This window comes from Macaca nemestrina, unplaced genomic scaffold (genome assembly GCF_043159975.1).
Source record: "Macaca nemestrina isolate mMacNem1 unplaced genomic scaffold, mMacNem.hap1 Scaffold_59, whole genome shotgun sequence".
Lineage (NCBI taxonomy): Eukaryota > Metazoa > Chordata > Mammalia > Primates > Cercopithecidae > Macaca > Macaca nemestrina.
The window spans coordinates 218,609-238,148 of NW_027257758.1; the positions used below are offsets into that span (position 1 = coordinate 218,609).

General features: G+C 45.1%; 1 protein-coding gene and 1 long non-coding RNA gene across 2 annotated transcripts in view; one reads left to right on the plus strand and one right to left on the minus strand.

Annotated features, from left to right (window-relative positions):
* LOC139361548 (disco-interacting protein 2 homolog C-like) overlaps nt 1-19,540 on the plus strand; it is an 87,645-nt gene that overhangs the window by 33,704 nt on the left and 34,401 nt on the right. The gene's annotated exons all lie outside the window — the stretch shown is intronic.
* Nucleotides 8,040-12,821, minus strand: LOC139361542 (uncharacterized). The gene is made up of 3 exons (XR_011619102.1): nt 12,718-12,821; nt 12,101-12,457; nt 8,040-8,471 (listed from the first exon to the last, which is right to left on the minus strand). It is a non-coding gene; the product is annotated as an uncharacterized lncRNA (long non-coding RNA).

A 19,540-nucleotide genomic window follows, 5' to 3' on the forward strand; every position in this document is an offset into this window, starting at 1 on the left:
GGAAAAAAAGGAAACAAAAAGTCCTCAGAAAAATCAAAGGAGAAAATGATCACACTGGGTGCTTCAGGTCAAAATGGAAGAACAAGGGCTGTATTTACCATCCCACCTGATGACTTTTTTCTCACTGCTTTTCAGCATTATTTTTGGAGTCTAGTCAGTGCAATAAGGCAAGTTGAAATATATAAAATGCACCCTTATTAGAAAATAAGATTTAAAACTATCTGTATCTGCAGGTGACATGATCACCTGTGTGGAAAATCTGCTGAAATCACAAAAAGCCACTAAAACTAATAATAATAAATTACTTACTAATAAGTGAGTTTGGAAAGTTTGCAAGATACAAGCTAAACACATAAGCAATATTTATTTCTTCATACACTGGCAAAGAAATAATTGGAAATGGAAATTTACAAAGCAATCTTATTTATAGCACATCAAAACATGAAATCCTTCAGACTAAATCTGACAAAAGATGTGTAAGATCTATACACTGAAAAGCAGGCAGTGATGCTGAGATAAATTAAAGAACTAAATAAATGAAGTGATATACTCTGTTCATGGATCAGCAGGCTCAATATTGTTAAGATGTCAGTTCTGCGCTTGTGGATCAGAGGTTTAATGCAATTCCAATCAAAATCCCAGCATGATTTTATTTTTATTTTTATTTTCAGTAGAAATGAACTAGCGGATTCCAAAATATGTCCGGAAATTTAAAGAACCCAAAAGAGCTAAGGCAACTTGGAAAAAAACGGTGGAGGACTTACCTGAACTATAAAGATAGTGTGGTATTGCTATAATAAGAGAAAACTGGGTTAATGAAACCTCCTAGAGGGTCTAGTAATAATCTCACAAACACGTTACATATACATAGTGGATTTTTGAATAAAGGTTCAGAGACATTAGAGAAAGGACGATAATGATGATAGAAGGATTAAATACCGTAGGCCAAAAAGAGAAAAAAGAGCTCCTGTTAAATATCTTCACATTGTTGTCACTCATGCAATTCAATTCACATTTTGTGGGTCTAAAAGTTGAACAGACTTCTTCATTCTCTTTCCCCAATTCACTCCACAGAGATGCTGGTGTCTTTCAGTGGAACTTGGAAGTTTGCTATTCTTCTTAAAATGACTCTCTTAGATCCTGTTTATGCAAGAAGTTGTGGGACTGTAACTTACAAATACTGTTCTAAACCTTGGAATCACACGTTCCCCTTTTTCTCTACTTATCGTTTCTAATCAGTTTCCCATTTCCTCTTTCTTCTTCATATTTACACTGCATTCCTTTTAGTTCAGGCTCTTGTTACCCCACTTGATCTCTTGATGTGGTCACCTGAATGTCCTTCGTGTTCCAGCCTCCTGGAATCCTTCCTTCATGACCCTGCAGAACTGCCCTCCAGACCCGCAGGTGTGACCCGGAATCAAGGATCTCAAAGCCGAGTGGGATCTGAAAGGCTATCTAGACCAATCCTCCATTACAGACGTAAACCTTTTGATGACTTCACTTCAGAGCCCAAAATATTTGCACTGCAGGCAGAATCACCGAAATCACTTAATGTGATGTTCAGCTTTCCCGTGGTATTTTCCTCTCTGCATCTCCCTACTTTCGGTCAGCCATTTCTCACTCATGACACCGAACCCTTCGTTCACATCACATTATTGTTCTTCTCCACACACACTTATTTGTTTTCTGCCTGGGTTTTTTGTTACATTATTCCCTCTACTGGAAATACCATTTTGAAAGATCTGACTACAGAATTTTAACGTATTCCTCAGAATGACTCACATATCACATATTCGACCAAATGGCTGCAGATTCTGTCACCTCCTCTCTTATCCTACGGCAACCTGGAGAACGTTCTTCTCTTAGCCAATAGGATTTATCATGGTCCTTCTTTATCTCAACAATAGTTTAGCAGGACTGAGAACTGGGAAGTAGATTTTTCTCCCAGGGGTGAGAACTGTCTTAGTTTAGCAGCTCTCCCTGGGTCTCCATTCTGGTTGTAGAAAAGCAGCCCATAGGGCACGGTGGGGAGGAGAAGGGGAACTAAGCTGTGTTACATGAAGATGGACAGTTGTGACCCTAACTCCGGGGTTGGGAGTTGAGGCCCCTAGGAAGGAGCAGCTGTAAGGATGAAGACGAGGCATAAAAAGTGATGGAGGCCGGGTGCGGTGACTCACGCCTGTAATCCCAGCACATTGGGAAGCCAACGTGGATGAATCACGAGGTCAAGAGTTCAAGACCAGTCTGACCAATATTGTGAACCCCTGTCTCTACCAAAAATACAAAAATTAGCTGGGTGTGGTGGCACATACCTGTAGTCCAGCTACTCGGGAGGCTGAGGCAGGAGAATCACTTGAACCTGGGAGATGGAGTTTGCAGTGAGCCAAGATCATGACACTGCACTCCAGCCTGAGTGACAGAGCGAGACTTCATCTCAAAAAAAAAAAAAAAAAAAAAAAAAAAAAAAAAAAAAAGATGCATAGTAACAAGACTGCCTGAGGAGAAGAGACAATCAGCAACCTTTTCCAGGGTGGGATGGCTGAAGACCCTTTAAGAACAAAGGTGTCTACTTTCCTTCTTTAGGATGCTCTATCGTGATTTAATGAACCCTCCCAATCTACTGTATTCAGTATTTGGCATGAGTCCATTTAGGGGAATTCTAGAAAACATAGCTGGCTGTTACCATCAGGTTAATGTAGATTGGGAGGTAGGGAAAAACCCCAGGAGACACGTAGGAAGGACAATACGTGAAAACAGAAGAAACTTGGAGTCAGTTCACCCTTCAAACAAAATCCAGTTTCCAGAAGACATTGTGAGGGCTGCTGGGTCTTCCTCGCCTGCAGATGGGGGATTCCAGATAATTATTATACTTGAATCTCACAGGATGGGGTGATCACCACCTGCTCTCAAATGGGATGAGTTACAATATCTTCTATCGGGAGGCGGTAAATAAGAGGTTAGGTACACGTCTGTAGTCATCACAATTTTGTCAAGATTGCTATTTTTACTTCCATGTCAGGAAAGATTCCAACATGTTTTAAAAGCTGCAAACTGAGCTGACTCCCATCCATGCTGTCATACCGACTTTGAGATTTCAATCCTCCTGAAGGCAGGAAACTTATTCCATTTGCTTTTATACCCTCCATAACACTAGTGAGCAAGTTTTGCTCAAAGGAACATGGAATATTTTGCTGACTCAAGGGGAAAAAGAAGAGACTTAAATGACACCATCACAAGTCAACTTTCAAGGAACAGAGACATATGTAGCATTAGCTGTCTCAGTCAAATCAACATAAACATGCACGTTTATCCTTTACATGGGGGTAAGACAGCAAACACAATTGAAAAAATGAGCCAAGTGTAAAAAATGTGTCACAAAGGGATGGATTTAGACAGGAGAGCAGTGAAGTAGGTTATAAAATGGTCAGCATAATCCATTTTAATGAATTATTAGCTGAAACATGCAAAGCATTTAGGATTTCTGGCAGAAGTGTACAAACACACCAAATGTTTGTCCGACATTTTCTTCACTGCCGCTGTCTTTCCACAGGGCTGGAGATGTTGTTGACCAACAGCCTTGGGAGGAGAGGTTGCAGCTGAGCCCACACCCTCTCAAACTCCTTCAGACTGTTTGTTTTTGTAGACTACTTTACCATTAACAAATCCTAAGATTTACTCAAGCAGTACAGCAGTCGTTGGCCAGAGTTCAAATTTCTGATTCGAAGGAATCTGCACTCTGCCTGCCAGGATCGACTATTAATGGCTTCGTCCGTAGAGGAGCTGTGTCTTTGCTCACTACGGAACAGTATTGAGGCTTCGAAAGGGGTATTTTGCTGGTCACCTCCTGGTCATCCTTCTGCTCACCAAGAACAGATACTGTTCTCAGCCCCTTACATTTACAAGGTCGTTTAATTCTCACAAAGCCCTTTCAGATAGATGCGACTATTACCCCCCTTTTACAGAGGAGGAAACCGAGAGGCAGAGGACATAGGTGAATTGTCCCAGATCACAGAGCTGGCCATGGAGCTGGGACTTGCACCCGGCCAGCCTGGCTCCAGAGTTCACTGCCCTCCTCCTGTACAGCACGTGTGACCTGCAGTAATCACCGCCCAAACAGGCAGGCACTGCGGATAGCCAAGCACACCTCTTCCGCCTTCAGCACGGAGGACGGTTCGTTTTCATTCTGGTGTTCAGCTCAGTTAGGACTGTGTTTATCACCACAAGGACACACAACCCAGAAAGCTCAGTTCACGTGCCATTGCCTTCTACGGTCATGGTTTTCTACTTGTTGGCCTCATTTTCCTGCGCACTTGGCCTGCTGGGACGTGAATGATGCGTTACTACTTCTACAGAATGCAGGTGAGCAGGTAGCATGGCAAGGTGGGTGATTAGATAAGATTTCCCGACAGCTGGAAGCTTGAGGGAGACCCACGGTGGCCCCTTGTTATTCGTGGACGAGCCGCCTCTGGGGTCGAGCGTGAGTCCCTCATCGCTGGTGCCAGGCGGTGTCACAGTTTTCAGCACCCAACAGCCAGGGCAGCTTCTCTCTGTCCAGCTCGCCCCGCCCCGCCCCGCCCCGCCCCCCCTGCCCTGCCCCGCCCCGCCCTGCCCTGCCCCTTTCCTTTAGTGAGAGAAGTTCTCTGACTCTTGGGATTTTGCAGTCAGAAGAGTGATCATTACAATTTTCATTCTGAATATTGTGGCCCTGCTGGACTGCGGTGCAACAGGCTCTTTCATGAAGATTGGCAGAGATGCTGACGGCTAGGGCATCGGGACCGAGGGGAGCGAGCAGGACTCATGGGATACAGCTCATAGAGAGAGGGAGCCTTAGAAATGTGAGGCTGCTCTTCACATGGCCGCACTCTCTCCTGTGTCCTCCGTGGAACCTGTGGAGGGGGCGTTAGGCGCTGGCGCTCTCCGGGGCGTGAGCTCAGTCAGCAAGAGAACATCTGCCTTCCCACCCCCATCTCTGCAGCTGGTTCCTTTGGAGTTTTGATTTTTAGAATGAACGCAGCAACCTGCCCCATTCTGCTGATGCTGCAAAAAGGAGCTGGAAAAGAACGTGCACAGCTTCTCCAGTCTTAGCATTTGTTACCTTGTAGTTTGGGAAACTTTGCTGCCCCAGTACAAGAGTGTGCTGAGGATTCTATTATCCTGCTAGATTCTCCCAGGAGGTCAAGTTGAAAACGAGCTAGATGCGCTCTCTGTCTCTGTTTCTCTTGTCTGTCTCGTCTGCCTGTTTCTCTGTTCCCCTTTTCCTCTCTTTCTTTCTTCTCTCTCTCTCCCTCCCTCCCTCCCTGGCTATTGCTGCAAAGAATATTCTTGAATTTGTTTCTCCATATCTTCTGCCTTTCCTTAGAATACATTCCTAAGAGTCTAGTCATTGTGAAAAGCAAACGGCCTTTAGATGTTTTCCAAATCTAACAGATGGGGGTCCTTTCAGACAGAGCTTCATTTTACACTTTTATCAAGAAGCCCGGGGCTCCCTGCTCGCCATGCTGCAGTCGCCCTCAGGAGGTTCATGGAGAGCAGAGGACTTGGGGCTACATCAAGGGCTGTCTTTTTTCCAGTGTCCGGAAGGTATACTTTGGGGGGGGCAGTTGAAGTACGAAAGTGACATCAGCACTTCATGTATGGGATGGGTCGATCAAGTACAGTGTGCACCAGACCCCCAGACTGGCGCTGGGTGGGGACAAAGGACTCCAGTTATTACAGGGTGGGTTGGGCAGGCGGCTGCCCAGCTCTGGGGACAGATGCGTCGGCTCTCAAAGCCCAGGTATCACCTGTCTGAGACTGCACAGCCCTCCTCACCCCTTCAGTTCCTGAAGGGAAAGGCCCCAGGAGACTCTGAGGTGAAGAATGCTCTTCCATTTTCAACTCACCCACCGTTAGGGTTCTGCCCCCTCTACCCTCCAGCCCCCCAACTGTGAAGTTCCCGGGGTCCCTGGCCAGTGACTTGCTGAAGCCTCACTCTCCAGGACCTCTGGAGAGAGGCACCCTACTCGAATGCATGCTTCTCCAGGTATATTTGCTCTGGTAACAGCTGAGAAGAAAAGCCCATCTCTAACAGTTTGATTGCAGGTGGGTGGCCCCGGGGCCAGTGATTTTGGGAAGGTGGGGCTGGCTGGCGCCCTGTGTCCTGACTTTTCTTCTGAGCCTTTGCAAAACCACTTTTGAGAAAAGTAATCGGGGTGGGTACTCCTGGGTGGCATTTTCTTCTAAGTGAAAATCTGTAGAATTCCTGCAGTTGCGGGAGCTGTGGTTTTCTGTCAAGACCCCGTGGGGACCGAGGCTGCCCTTCTGTGTCCTGGCAGTGTGGGGCCTGTTTCTTATCCAGAAGAGTCAGGTGCCTGGCCAGTGAACTGGCCAACTCCAATGTGTGTGTCATCGTATCGACCTAAAATGAAATACAAATAAAACGTCTCATTTCTGGCATGAAAGAGACCTAGGAAGGGCAGGCTTAGGGCCGGCTTCTTCACAATCCAACTGGAAGTAGGGTAGCCGGATCCCGGCATCCATGTCTCCTGCTGGGTGAGGGCCACAGGATCTCAGCACCCAGGGGAGGCAACGATGTTGAAAGAGGCTTCAGAAGAACTGGGCCGGAACAGTGGAATCAAACGGAAAAGACTGTAAATTCAGCCAGCTTGGGGAATGACCAGAAAGCGTCTGTTGCCCCAGCAAGGATTGAAAACAAAGATTCCCAGCAACAGGGCCACAGCAAAGCTCTCTCAGCACACCTGTCCCGGACCGTCAGCTGATGAGAGCTTGTGATTGTACCATCCAAGGAGACGTAGCTATTTGGTCTTCAGCTGGTTCTGGGCACAGAGGGTCTAAGACCCTTGGAATCTTCAGAGTGTCAGAGTGCCTTTGTTTACTCAGGACAGGCCTGCGAGCGGGGGACCCTTAGGCAGCCTCAGGGTGGGTCTGGGGTTCAGACTAGAGGGCTGGATCTGTCAGTCTCCAACCCAATCTCTCACCTGGAGGGAGAGGGCTGGAGCTGAGTCAATCCCCAATAGCCAAAGATGTCATCAACCATGTCTATAGTGACCCCTCTAGAAAACCCTAAATGGTGGGGGTTGGAGAGCTTGCAGGTTGGGGAAAACCTTGACATTCTGGGAGGGCAGTATTCCCACTCCCCAGGGACAGAAGCACTTGCACTTGCAACCCGCCCCCGCCCCCCAGGCCTGGAGCAATGCACCTCTTCATCTGGCTGTTCACAGGTCCTTCATAGTGAACTGGTGACAGTAGGTAAAGGTGTTGCCCTGGGTGCCATGAGCCAGTCTGGCAAGTTATTGACCTTAAGTAGGAGGACATGGCAAGCCTGATTTTTAGGTGGTCGGTCAGAAACAAGGGAGACCTGAAACTTGCCATTGGTGAAGTGGGGGCTGTCTCATGGGTCTGAGACCTTGACCTGTGCGGTCTGCCCTAATTTCAGACCTGAATTCAGTTGTAGAATACACAGTTGGTGTCCAGAGAGGGTGAGAGAAACCGCACACTTGGTGTTAGAAGAGGTGGAATAGGTCATAGGGCCTTCCGTGTCACAGAGGGCGGCCTCATTTGTATTTGTTTCGCCTGTCGTTTATTAATGTGAGAGTACTTTATTCTTTGAAAGGCTTAGAATTAAGAATAGAATAAAAGAAATCAGCTTTATAGAATCCACACTTCTTGGTTTTTAGAAACAATTTGTTTCTAGTTTGCATTTTAAGTAATTGTAATATTTAATATCACAAATGTATTATTACATTGTAATTATAACTATTTTAAATATTACATATTACAATATTTAAGAGAATCTAGGTGTTTGAGCTTCCTGGATCTCTGGTTTGGTGTCTGGCATTAATCTGAGGAAATTCAGCTATTACTGTTACAAATAGTTCTTCTGTTCCTCTTTCTTCCCCCTTGTATTACCGTTATGCATATTTTATGCCTCTGTGGAAGTCCCATAGTGCTTGGATACTCTGTTCTTTTTTGCTTTTCAGTTCTGGAGGTTGGAGTTGGGTATTTCCCTTTCCCCCAGGTCAGAAGGCTCTGATAAAATCCCACCAGGTGAGTCTCCACTTAACTAGCTTCTCTGGAAGGTAGACCTAGTGAAGAGTGCACCCACATATTGAAAAATGATTCTTATTCTCTTTCCCCTGTAGTATGTATGAGGGGATTTTTCTCTCATATTTACACTTCGAGAACCTGGTTGAGCTTCTGATGATACAATTCACAAAAAGCATGAGACCCATAGGCACAGGCCTCCTGGAGGTTTTAACTCTCAGACGTGGCCACAGCTCACTGCAGCAATTTGTCAATTCCAGTTCAGGCTTTCCAATCCCAGCTTTGGTTCCTTGGAGCATTGTGCTCCAGTGTATGGTGATTCATCTGCTTTACCTGTCCAGCCAATCTACAGACAGTGGCTTGCCGGTAACCTCACTTCTCTTGCAGGTTTAAGAACTGCTGATTTTTCAGGTTGCTCAGATTTTTACCTGTGAGGAAGGAGTGACAATTCTCAAGATTATCATGTACGGAACCTGAAATTCCCCAACTCCATTATAGTGAAAAGTGTTTGCCCTTCCTCTGGCTCAAGAATTAAAACGTTTTCATTCTCTGACACGTTGTACTTTGATTCCCTAAATATTTATAATTATAGATTTAAAAACTCAGTTTTCTGCTGTATCAGACATCTAGACTGGCACTTTCCAACAGAATTGAGAGTCCTGTTATAGAACTTGAAACCTTCCTTGTAGCCTCATATAAATATATAAACTAGTATATTTTTAACTCAAAATGCTCATACTATACTTTCAATAAGAAATACAAATAGGCCAGATGCGGTGGCTCAAGTCTGTAATCCCAGCACTTTGGGAGGCCGAGGCGGGTGGATCACGAGATCAGGAGATCGAGACCATCCTGGGTAACACGGTGAAACCCCATCTCTACTAAAAATACAAAAAGTTAGCCAGGCGTTGTGGCGGGTGCATGTAATCCCAGCTACTTGGGAAGCTGAGGCAGGAGAATAACATGAACGCGGGAGGCGGAGTTTGCAGTGAGCCAAGATCACGCCACTGCACTCCAGCCTGGGCGACAGAGCAAGACTCCGTCTCAAAAAAAAAAAAAAAACAAAAACAAAAAAAAAAATATATATATATAAAATATACATATATACACAAATACAGTATTTTCTATTTTTTATAGTAACTAGCATGTCTTTCACACAGCAAATCCACTTCAGACCGGGCGCACTTCATGTGCTCAGCTGCCGCATGTGGTGAGTGACAGAGACCACCCTGCATGTGTGTGCGCTATTTTACTGCCTTTTTCTTGACCACAGACTCTACCTCCTGTTTCTCTGTGTATGCAGTGATGATTTGCTGAATATTACACATTGTGGGTAACTTGTTGAGCACACTCAGGATCCCTAACCTTCCTCTGAAGCTTTGCAGCTCCTGTTTTAGCAGCTAGCACAGGCACTGCTGGGTCATCGTGACATGGGCAGGCTTGGTTGGATTCGCTGTTGGTGTGAATCTGTGGAGAGCTCCAATCCTGCACCCACTCCAATCTCCCCCTCCTGGACCTGGTAGGAGGGCCATGCTCCGCCCACACCTGAGCTCTCGGTGCCACGATCTGCAGGTGTACTCCAGAGGACAAGTGTACTGTGGGTGCGTCTCATTCATTCTCCTGCCCTTGCCCTCAGGTTCTGGCTGGCACAGCTGTGGTCACAGACTAAAAACAGCCACCTCATTCGTTTTGTGCAGCTTTACAGTTGTTTGTGGCAGATGTGTGACTTCAGTCCCTGTTCCCTCATCATGGCTAGAACAAGTTTTGGCAAATTATTCCTATATCTTTACATGTGAAAACTAAAGGAAAGTTTCACCCATAGAATATTAGTGTTGCCACAATCCTAATGAGAGTTTCTCCAGAAACTACGAGCCAGGTCAGCAGCCAGTCATTTCATAGAAGATAAACTTCAAGAACATTCTCTGAAGGGCAATGAAACTGAGTAAGATCTAACCACTGTTACCAGCAACCAAGAAAACTAGGTAAGAAAATGCAGCTAAGATTTGGACCTAGTAACTACGGTAATAAACATGCAAACTATCGCTAAGCACAAAATAGGCTGGGAGTAAAAAAATTTTATGATATTGACATTTATGATTTTACAAAACTGCCCCATGTGATACCAAGAGGACTCCTGATGAAAATTTACAAAGGATGCTTTATGGTTTATATAAAAATGTTAGTCAAATAAATCCAAACATTTCACAAAAATAACATTTCAAATATTCTTTTATATTTTGCAGACAATTAAGTTATCCATCATGCATGACCCAGTAACATTTCTCAGCGGTTGGATTCAATACGAGAAATAAGCAAATAACCGCAATGCTTCTTTCATTTCAAAGTCATTTCTCTTATAACAAGTGGTCAAGAAAAATGCCTGTTGCCTTACATACTGGTTAATGCCAAAAATTTGGTTTAAAATATTTCAAGTGGGTTATCCTTTTACGTCCATGTTGTTAGTTACACAAAGAACACATACAAATGCATTTTTTTCCATAAGTTTTTGCAAATTATAAACTAAAGAAACAGGATTAAGCATTTTATTTTTTGAGATAGGGTCTAGCTCTGTTGCCCAGGCTGGAGTGCAGTGGCACGATCATGGCTCCCTGCAGCCTCAACCTCCCCCAGCCCAGGTGATTCTCCCATCCCAGCCTCCCAAGCAGCTGGGACCACAGGCACACACCACCATTCCCGGCTGATTTCTGTATGTTTTGTAGGGATGGGCTTTGGAATGTTGCCCAGGCTAGTCTCAAATGCTGGGAACTCAAGCAATCTGCCTGCCTTGGCTTCCCAAACTGCTGAGGTTAGAGGCATGAGCCACCATGCCTGGCCTAATCATTTCTAAAGAGTCTGTATTTATTATCGAGATGGGGGTCTTGTTCTGTTGCCCCAGCTGGAGTGCAGTGGTGCCATCTCAGCTGACAGCAACCTCTGCCTCCTGGGCTCAAGTGATTCTCCCACCTCAGCCTCCCAAGTAGCTGGGACTACAGGTGCACACCACCAGGCTCAGCTAATTTTTTGTACTTTTGGTGAAGACAAGGTGTACAAAAGGCATTTCTGTACATTTTGCCATGTTGTCCAGGCTGACCTTGAACCCTTGGGCTCAAGCCATACACCTGCCCTGGGTTCCCAAATTACTGGAGTTATAGGCATGAGCTATCGTGCCCAGCCCTTCATTATGTGCTGTGGCTTAATATTAAAATAAGGAAAGGGAGGAGCCCAAGGGAGCACGTTGGCAGAAAGGGCTCCCTTGTCAACAACTTGCTAGCACGGCATTCACTCCCTTGCCTGGCTGGCACTGCGTTCTTTACATGAAGAACAAGTCATGTGTCAATGAAAAACAAAAACAACATAGGAACACCCTGTCTCTACAAACACTTAAAAATTAGTTGGGTGTGGTGGCGAGCACCTGGGGTCCCAGCTGCCTGAGGTTGAAGTGGAAGGACCGCATGAGCCCAGGTGGTCACAGCTGCAGTGAGCCAAGAGCTGCCATCATGATGCTGAATTCCAACCTTGGTGACAGAGCAAGACCTTGTCTCAAAACAAAAACCCAAAGTGATGCACTCTAAGTTCTGTCCTTTAAATTCCAGTACCTTCGTTTGTAAAGGTATGTAAAGGTGAAACTCAGGAGCTGCTTGCAGTCATGTGGACATACACTTGACCTCAGCTCTGATCTGAGGCACGTTCTTCTGTCTCACTGCTTGCCAAGACTAAGCTAAACGTCAGAAGTAAAAATACTCCCCCAAATGTTGTATATGTAGCTTCAACGTGGAATGTAAGGCGATTCAGGTCCTTTGAAAGACAAGCTTGCAACAACGGCATGAATAATGTTGGAATCAAAATCACAGAAACTAAACACCAAATAGCATAGGTTCAATCCGTGTCTCTAACAAGTATCTGGATAACTAAACTTTCTGCTTTACTTGGGTGTGAAGATCATGTAATGTAGTTTATAATTATTTGGGCAGAGAAAATGGAGAATTAGCGTAGCTATGTAAAATTCAAGATTAAAGAAAAGCAGTATTATATAGCAGAAATATAAATTGGCTATTACCTTCAGTAATTTAGATCAGGGGTTGGCAGGTCCGTGCACCAAATCTGGTCCGTTGTTCTTGTAAATAAAGTTTTCTGGGTACACAGCCATACGCATTTGCTATCGCCCATGGCAGAGGGCAGAGTTGAGTGGTTGTGAGAGACCTTATGGCCTGCAGGAACTAAAATACTAGCTGGCACCTTGCAGGCAAAGTTTATGACCTGATTCGGGTAGCTGCCTAAACTGTCCAATTCGCTTGTTCTAAAACAATCCAACAATACAGCACACTTATCTGAAGATTTGAGAACACGCATGCACCAGCCTAATCAGAAGAAAAGTCCAATTCCACCCGGAGGGTTACGAACTCTTCCCTTTTCCCTACAAGGAATTAAATGAATAAAACTGTGTGAGATTTTACTGGTATGTATCGTATGTATGAATCTTGATGAAAACTTAAAAATGTGTATTTATACAGATACATAATGTTACTTTTCATACACTGTTTTCGGACTTCTGGTTCACAAAATCTGCATTTCTGCACCATGACTTTGAAGGCAGAAACCCGACTACTGGGCTAGTGGTCAATTCTGAGGCACCCAGCGTGTTCAGGAGGCAGCGTCGGGGAGCGTGTCCCTTACCTGGAGGGGTGTAGGCGTCCATGGAGGTCTGCACGACCAGGGACCTGCGTTTGGAAGGCATAGGCACCGCCATCTTCTGCTCTTTGTGTCTGGCCAGAGCCGCCTGGACAGCTTCCGTGTGGACGTCTGAAACGCAGAGAGCTCAGTCAGTGCTCAGCTGAGGTCCCAGAGGCCAAGCTGCACCCTCCTCTCTGTCCCCGCAGCACGGTTCATCCACCTTCTGAAACTCACCAACAGATGGGTGGGTGAGGAAAGAAAATCAGTGTTTACAGTTCCAGTAAAGACATTAAAATTTATTCACAGACTTTTTTCATTTTAATACTTTAGAATCCATATCCGCAAGCAAACACTGGGTGTAAACTGCACTGAGATTTTTCTTTTTAGGGTGAATGAACCTTGATCTTTGGAGATTCTTTGTAGGTCACACGTTTGAGCCTCCAAATCCTTTCACTGTACCGTTGAGAGGCGTGTGCACGCCTCGCACCCCAACTCACACAGCCACGGTCGCAGCTCAGCTCAACACCGGCCATGGGCCAGGACTGTGTTGGCTATGGATATGGTTTGGCTGTGTCCCCACCCAAATCTCAACTTGAATTCTACATCCCAGAATCCCCATGTGTCGTGGGAGGGACTTAGGGAGAGGTAACTGAATCACTGGGTCCCGTCTTTCCTGTGCTATTCTCGTGATAGTGAATAAGTCTCATGAGATCTGATGGCTTATCGGGGTTTCCGCTTTTGCTTCTACCTCGTTTTCTCTTGCTGCTGACATGTAAGAAGTGCCTTTCGCCTCCCACCATGATTCTGAGGCCTCCCCAGCCATGCGGAACTGCAACGCCAACTAAATCTTTTTCTTCCCATTTTCGGGTATGTCTTTATCAGCAGCATGGAAATGGACTAAAACAACCATTAAGACATTTTTGTGGCTATTAACCCATTACATTAATTCCACACATTCACTGAATGCCTTCTCTGTAAGTCCCTATGGGCTGGGGTCGCAGTGGTGATAAGGCAGACAGTCTCATGGCATCTCACGCAGGCCACTTGTTAAGGGATGAGACAAGTGATAGATGGACTAGAGAATTAAAGCAGAGACAGATGCAGCAGCAACTCCAAACTGTGAAGCCAGGGAAGAACCCTCTTAACACAGAATCAGAACAACAGGAATGAAACATACCGGCTGTCAAGACGAGAATCTTCGAGACACAGGCAAAAATCCGTTCAAAGGCCCTAAACTGTCAGTGAGAACGGTGTTAGCAGAATAAAACCACCACCACCAAAAATGGCCAGCGTGAGTGAAGACGGGTTGGGGCAGTTTTCTCTGAAGCTGCGAGAATGATCCCACTGAAAGGGAATCGGACATGGCTTTCTGGCTTAAACCCCCCAAGCTGCCACCTAAGACAGGACCCAGACCCTCAGCATCATGCCCACGAGCAACTCATCACACTGCTTGGTCTTGGTCAGCCTTTGTGCACACTTCTCTCCCTAACTAGATAAAGAGCCTGGTCATCTGGCCACTATTTCTAATTCCCAGGTCAAAAACCACTATGTGACTGACTTGGCTCATGGCCGAAAACTGAAGGGATCAGTGAGGTGACAGTCCACTCACTTGCACAAATCGCTTTTTGTTTTGCATATTCTCCGTTTTAAACTTTTTGGATGTAATTTCAAAGACACAGAAAATCTGCAAGACCAGCGTAGTGAATTCCCACATAACTTACCAGGCTCAACTTAGGCCCAACTGCTCCTATCTTACATCACTGCTTTCCCCCCTCCCCCATGAATTTTCTAAGTCAAATGAAAATAAATTTCAGATACTATGTCCCTCCATACCTAAATGTTTCAATGTATTTCCTAAACACAAGGATATGCTCTCACATTCACTTTCCTCAAGATCCGGAAATTTAACTGTCATATACAAAGTTCACTTTCAAATGCTGTCAACTGTCTCCATAATTTTCTTACTTTGTCTTCCTCTTTTACGATCCAATCCAGGATGATGAATTGATTTGTCATGTGATTTTTACCCGTCCAGCATCCAAGTTTCTCAGGTTTTGTGTTTCTTGAAATTGGAAATGTGAAAGAATACAGGTCAGTTATTTTACAGCTTGTCCTTTATTTTGGTATCTTCCGGACTAGACTCAGGAGTATGCATTTTAGCCGGGACACCGCAGAAGTCTGTCCTGTGTGACAATGTTAACATCGGCAACTCAGTGAAGGTGGTGCCTAAGTGCCTCCAAAGCAAAGATGCTACTTCTCGCGTTGAAATTAAGATTTGGGAGGAGACACCCTGACACTATGTGCATATTCTGTTTTCCATGAATTCTTCACTACTAGTTTTAGCAGCCACAGATTTCCTGTCATTCCTTCTAAATCATTAGATCTTCCATATTCACTGAAAAATAATTATTTTATCTTTCAGCATTCATTTACATATGTCCATATGTACTCATGGAGTCTGGCTTCGTGGGTTATGATTCATAGTTACAATGGTTTGTTCTGTTGCTCAACTGGTCCCAGATTTGACACCGGATTCCCCAGCCCTTAGGCCAGGGCTCCTTCTAGTGAAGAACGGTGTTTAGAAGCTAAGAGTGGGCACCGGGTGCTGCTGGGCATTGCCGGCAAGTAGAACACACACACGCATGTACACGCATGTGCACCCACACCCATCCACAGGCACTTCTGTCCCTGTCTACATCTGTCGGGAGCCACCAGCTTATACTTGCACCCCCTGCTGCAACCTAATCCCACGTGATCCATTCCAGGCTTTGGCCTTTTCTTATTTCTACCTCTTACCAAGAAAGAAACCTGGCACCTGCAGCACTCAATATATTCACTGATTTATTAAGCTTATTTGCTTAAGCCTGGAGATAAAGAAATGCTTTCAGAATTGCTATCTAATACCACGGTGAAAAATCTATCGAGTTCAGTGCTCATTTGTAATTATTTTTTCATTGTTTTTTTGGAAGGTAGGGAGTACAAAGTATACACAGTGAAATGTTCAGATCTTGAGTTCACTTGGCGCATTTCGATAAATGGAAATCTATTACCCTAATCAAATCTTTTGCATCAAAGTTCCCACAAGTCCCCTCCCAGTCAATCCCAGCCCTCAAGAGACAGCCACTGTTCATTCTCGAGGAGTGTTCTTGGCGCTCTTCCGTCACCCGAGACTCGCATAGATTCTCCATTGTCACATGGACTCCACGGCGTGGTGTTCACTCTCTGCTCAGTTCAAGGCTCCTGGAACTCATCCCCGTTGTCTGTTTTGGTTTCAGCATTTTGTACGTTTTTCCTGATGGGAACTAGGACAATGTATGAATATATCAGAATTTGCTCATGTTTCTCCAGATGAGAGAGATTTATGTTGTTTCCCGTTCTTGGCTATGACAATTTACTCTGGAGATAATGTGCATTCTTTTACAAGGACACACATTTTCTGCTCTCCTTGGTGAACGTCTACAGCATACCTGCTGGGCCATATGGTAAGTGTACACATTTTAAAGAAACTGCCACAGTTTGCAGAAGTGGCTGTGCCGTTTTAAGTATCCTTCCGTCTGAGATCCAGTCTGTCATATCTTCACCAACACCTGCTACTGTCCTCCCTTCTCCACTCTTGTGAAGGGGAACCTCGTGGGTTTAAGTTGTACTTACCCAATGACTCCCTGGGTGAGCACCTCTCATGGGCCACTGGGCATCTGTATACATCTGTTGCGAAGAGTCCATCTTGCATGCTTGCAAAATTCACATCATTTCTGGTTGGTTGTACATTTCCTAAAATGTTCTAAATAAGGCCCTGTATCTTCTGTACATCAAGCATCTCCCTGCTTCCAAGTCTTTATGCCTCTTAGTTCTCCTGACTCACTTCACAGACGAGGGACCCCGTGCGCACCATGCGAACCTGAAGCACGGAGAATGGCCATGCTCCCGACACCCCTGACTGTGGGCAGAGCTTCCCGGCTGCCACCACCGAGGAGGGGGTACAGCTCTTGTTTCTCAAGAGTGGCCTTTATCAAACGGAGAAAGTTCCCTTCTGTTCCTGATGTGATAGGAAATTCGTATAAGGACTATTAAATTTCAACAGATGTTTTCCAGTGTCTACCGAGAGGATAAAATAAATGGGTTTTCTGCTTTATTTTTTGTTAATGTGGTGAATTACATTGATTTTTGAATGATGAGCCAAATGTGCAATGCAAAACTACAGATCATGAGAACAAACTCTAAGTGTTCATGGTATTCTTATCCCTTTTACATATTTCTGGGTTTGATTTAGTAAGAATTTGTTCAAAGCTTTGGCATCTGTATGTCAATAAGAGTGAAAGGTGTGAGATTTTGCCTCGCATGCAAACTAACAAAGGGAGCCAACACCAGCCCAATGCACTGACGGAGCCGGCACATTTCCGGGCCAGAAACAAAGGGCTTGTCACACACAGTGGGGCAGCAGGACCCACTAACCCCTGTCGATATTCAGGATCACACAATGGGGCAGCGGGACCCACTCGCCCCCGTCAACACTCAGCAACGTCCTGTATCCCTGTACAACGACAAGATGTTATTTAGGCAAAACAAAATTAACGATCATGTAAAGAACTGCTTACATTTTTCTCTTCTGAGAAAATTTGTTTTTAGCAACCATGGCTCTCAAGGCACTCACTTGCACATTATACATAATACTGCTTGTGGCCAAAGTCATGGTACCTTCCTATTCTTAAATAATTTACCAAGAGTTCTGAAAGTTGAGTATTTTAAAGAGAAAAGAGGTATGTGGCTTACCCCAGGCTAAGGAGTGAGTTAGTTGGACAATTCTTGTGAAATATGTGCTTTTTCTAATTAGAAAATCTGAGAACAAGGTATCAGTGTGAGTCTGTTATCTCCATGAAGGAGTGAAATGGATGCTGGGAAATTGAAGGAGCTTCAGAACGGGAATCTCACAACCTCAAATGGGGAGACCAGCAATTGGGAAAGCAGTCACTCTGATTCATGGAGTTTTCAGAGATTCACGTCCACTCCGTCCTGCATTTGAGCGACTTTTCTTCTTGTGATGTGGACCCGATAGAAGAGAGGTCCCACGTAGACATTCGGCATTTGTGAGGGTCTGGCACCGTGACTCACTTCTACAGATTTAACATGTTTGTGTATAAATTACAATGGCTCAACTCTATAAAAACTGATAGCAGTTATGGATCAATTCCCTCATTTCTCACTTGGGCCACACTTCCTGTTTCTGCAAGAACATATCGCTTGGCTAGAAGACACGATGTTGACATTGAAAGGAAAAAGGACCTTGTATAAAAATGATGTAGAGAATTCTTCTCAAAGGCCACTGGGACACACACTGTGTTGGTGACTAGCTGTCTACCAGCGCGGCAGCGAGAGAGACAGAGCTCCACTCATGAGCAGTCACGGCTCCAGTGACCCACACCAAGACCCCCAGGGTGATGAAAGGCCAACCAGCAGCCTTGGAACGGACACTTCCCTCCTGAAATAGCTTCCCGAAACACAACAAACAGTGATAATTGCAGGCATTTCTATGACTGGGAAGCAAGAAACCCTCCCAGTCCTGTTCCTTCTACACCACATCCAGAACAGGCGTACACCCGGTGTAGAAAGCTCCCAAGGCCTGAACAGATCATTCGATTCTAATTCAGACTGACCTAATCTCTGCAGTGCAGTCCTACAAACAGACTTTCAAAGAGTTACCAAACCACTACCTCAAACCTCATGCTTTCTCTGCTTCGAAAGAGGACATGCGGCTCGGTTTATACAGCCACCAGAACACACACAGGGTATTATCTTATTGCCCTTCAGTGCCAAGAAGAATCCTGTGGTCTCTCACGGTAAAAACAAAACCACAACCACCACAACCCAGCTTTTCAAGTTGCAGGGAGTTTTACAGCCTCTTTCTATGTCGTCTTCCTTTTTGCCCCAAACTGGATATTCTTTTTACTTTCTCCTTATTTCCTGAATATAATTTGATCAATATAATCAAAGTGCTTGTGTTAGAAGCAACTTTACTTAAAAAGAATGGAAAGAACTACATCAAAATATTAAGAGTAGCCATTTCAGGATGACAAGAGAACAATATATTGTTTTTGCTCATTCTTTTCAACATTTGCAAAGTTTTTTGCCTTGAGTGCAGTCACTTTTGCCATCAGAGGTTACAGTGCTTGATGGAATGAGGCCATGAAGCACACACACCACCGAGTTTCTAACACAGAGCAATCTGAGGAAGGATAGAGACACAGGAAAGGTTCATTTTAAAGCAATGCAGGCGTTTTTTCCATAAAGGCAAAAGACATTCTTAAAAATGTTTGCACCATACACAAGTCTGCTAAATTTAGTCAAAAAACAGAGAAAACAGTAACAGAAGAACACTTTAGCCCACAAGGAGACCAGCACACCCAGCACGAGGCCACTCCAGATGAGGAGTAGAGAGTGGTTTCCTCACAGCTGACCCACAGGATTGGGTAACACGAGCAGGAGGGAAACATGGGGACCACAGAGTTGTCAGACTGTGGACTGCACAGCAAGAGACAGCAACACAAACTAGCGGAGTAATTAACTATTGTAAAAAGAGGTCCACATTCTATTTTAACCTGAAATCAGTGGCACGGGGACCACCACACCACCCTGCAGTTGCCTCCTCCCTCCCCCACACACAGCAGCCTCCTGGGACAACATCCTACTTCCAACTTGCAGTTGCCTCCCGTGCCACCCCCCCACAGTGGCCCCCTACGACAACATCGTACTTCCACCCTGCAGCTGCCTCCCATCCCCAACACACAGCATCCTCCTGGGACAACCTCCTACTTGCTGCCCACAGCCTGGA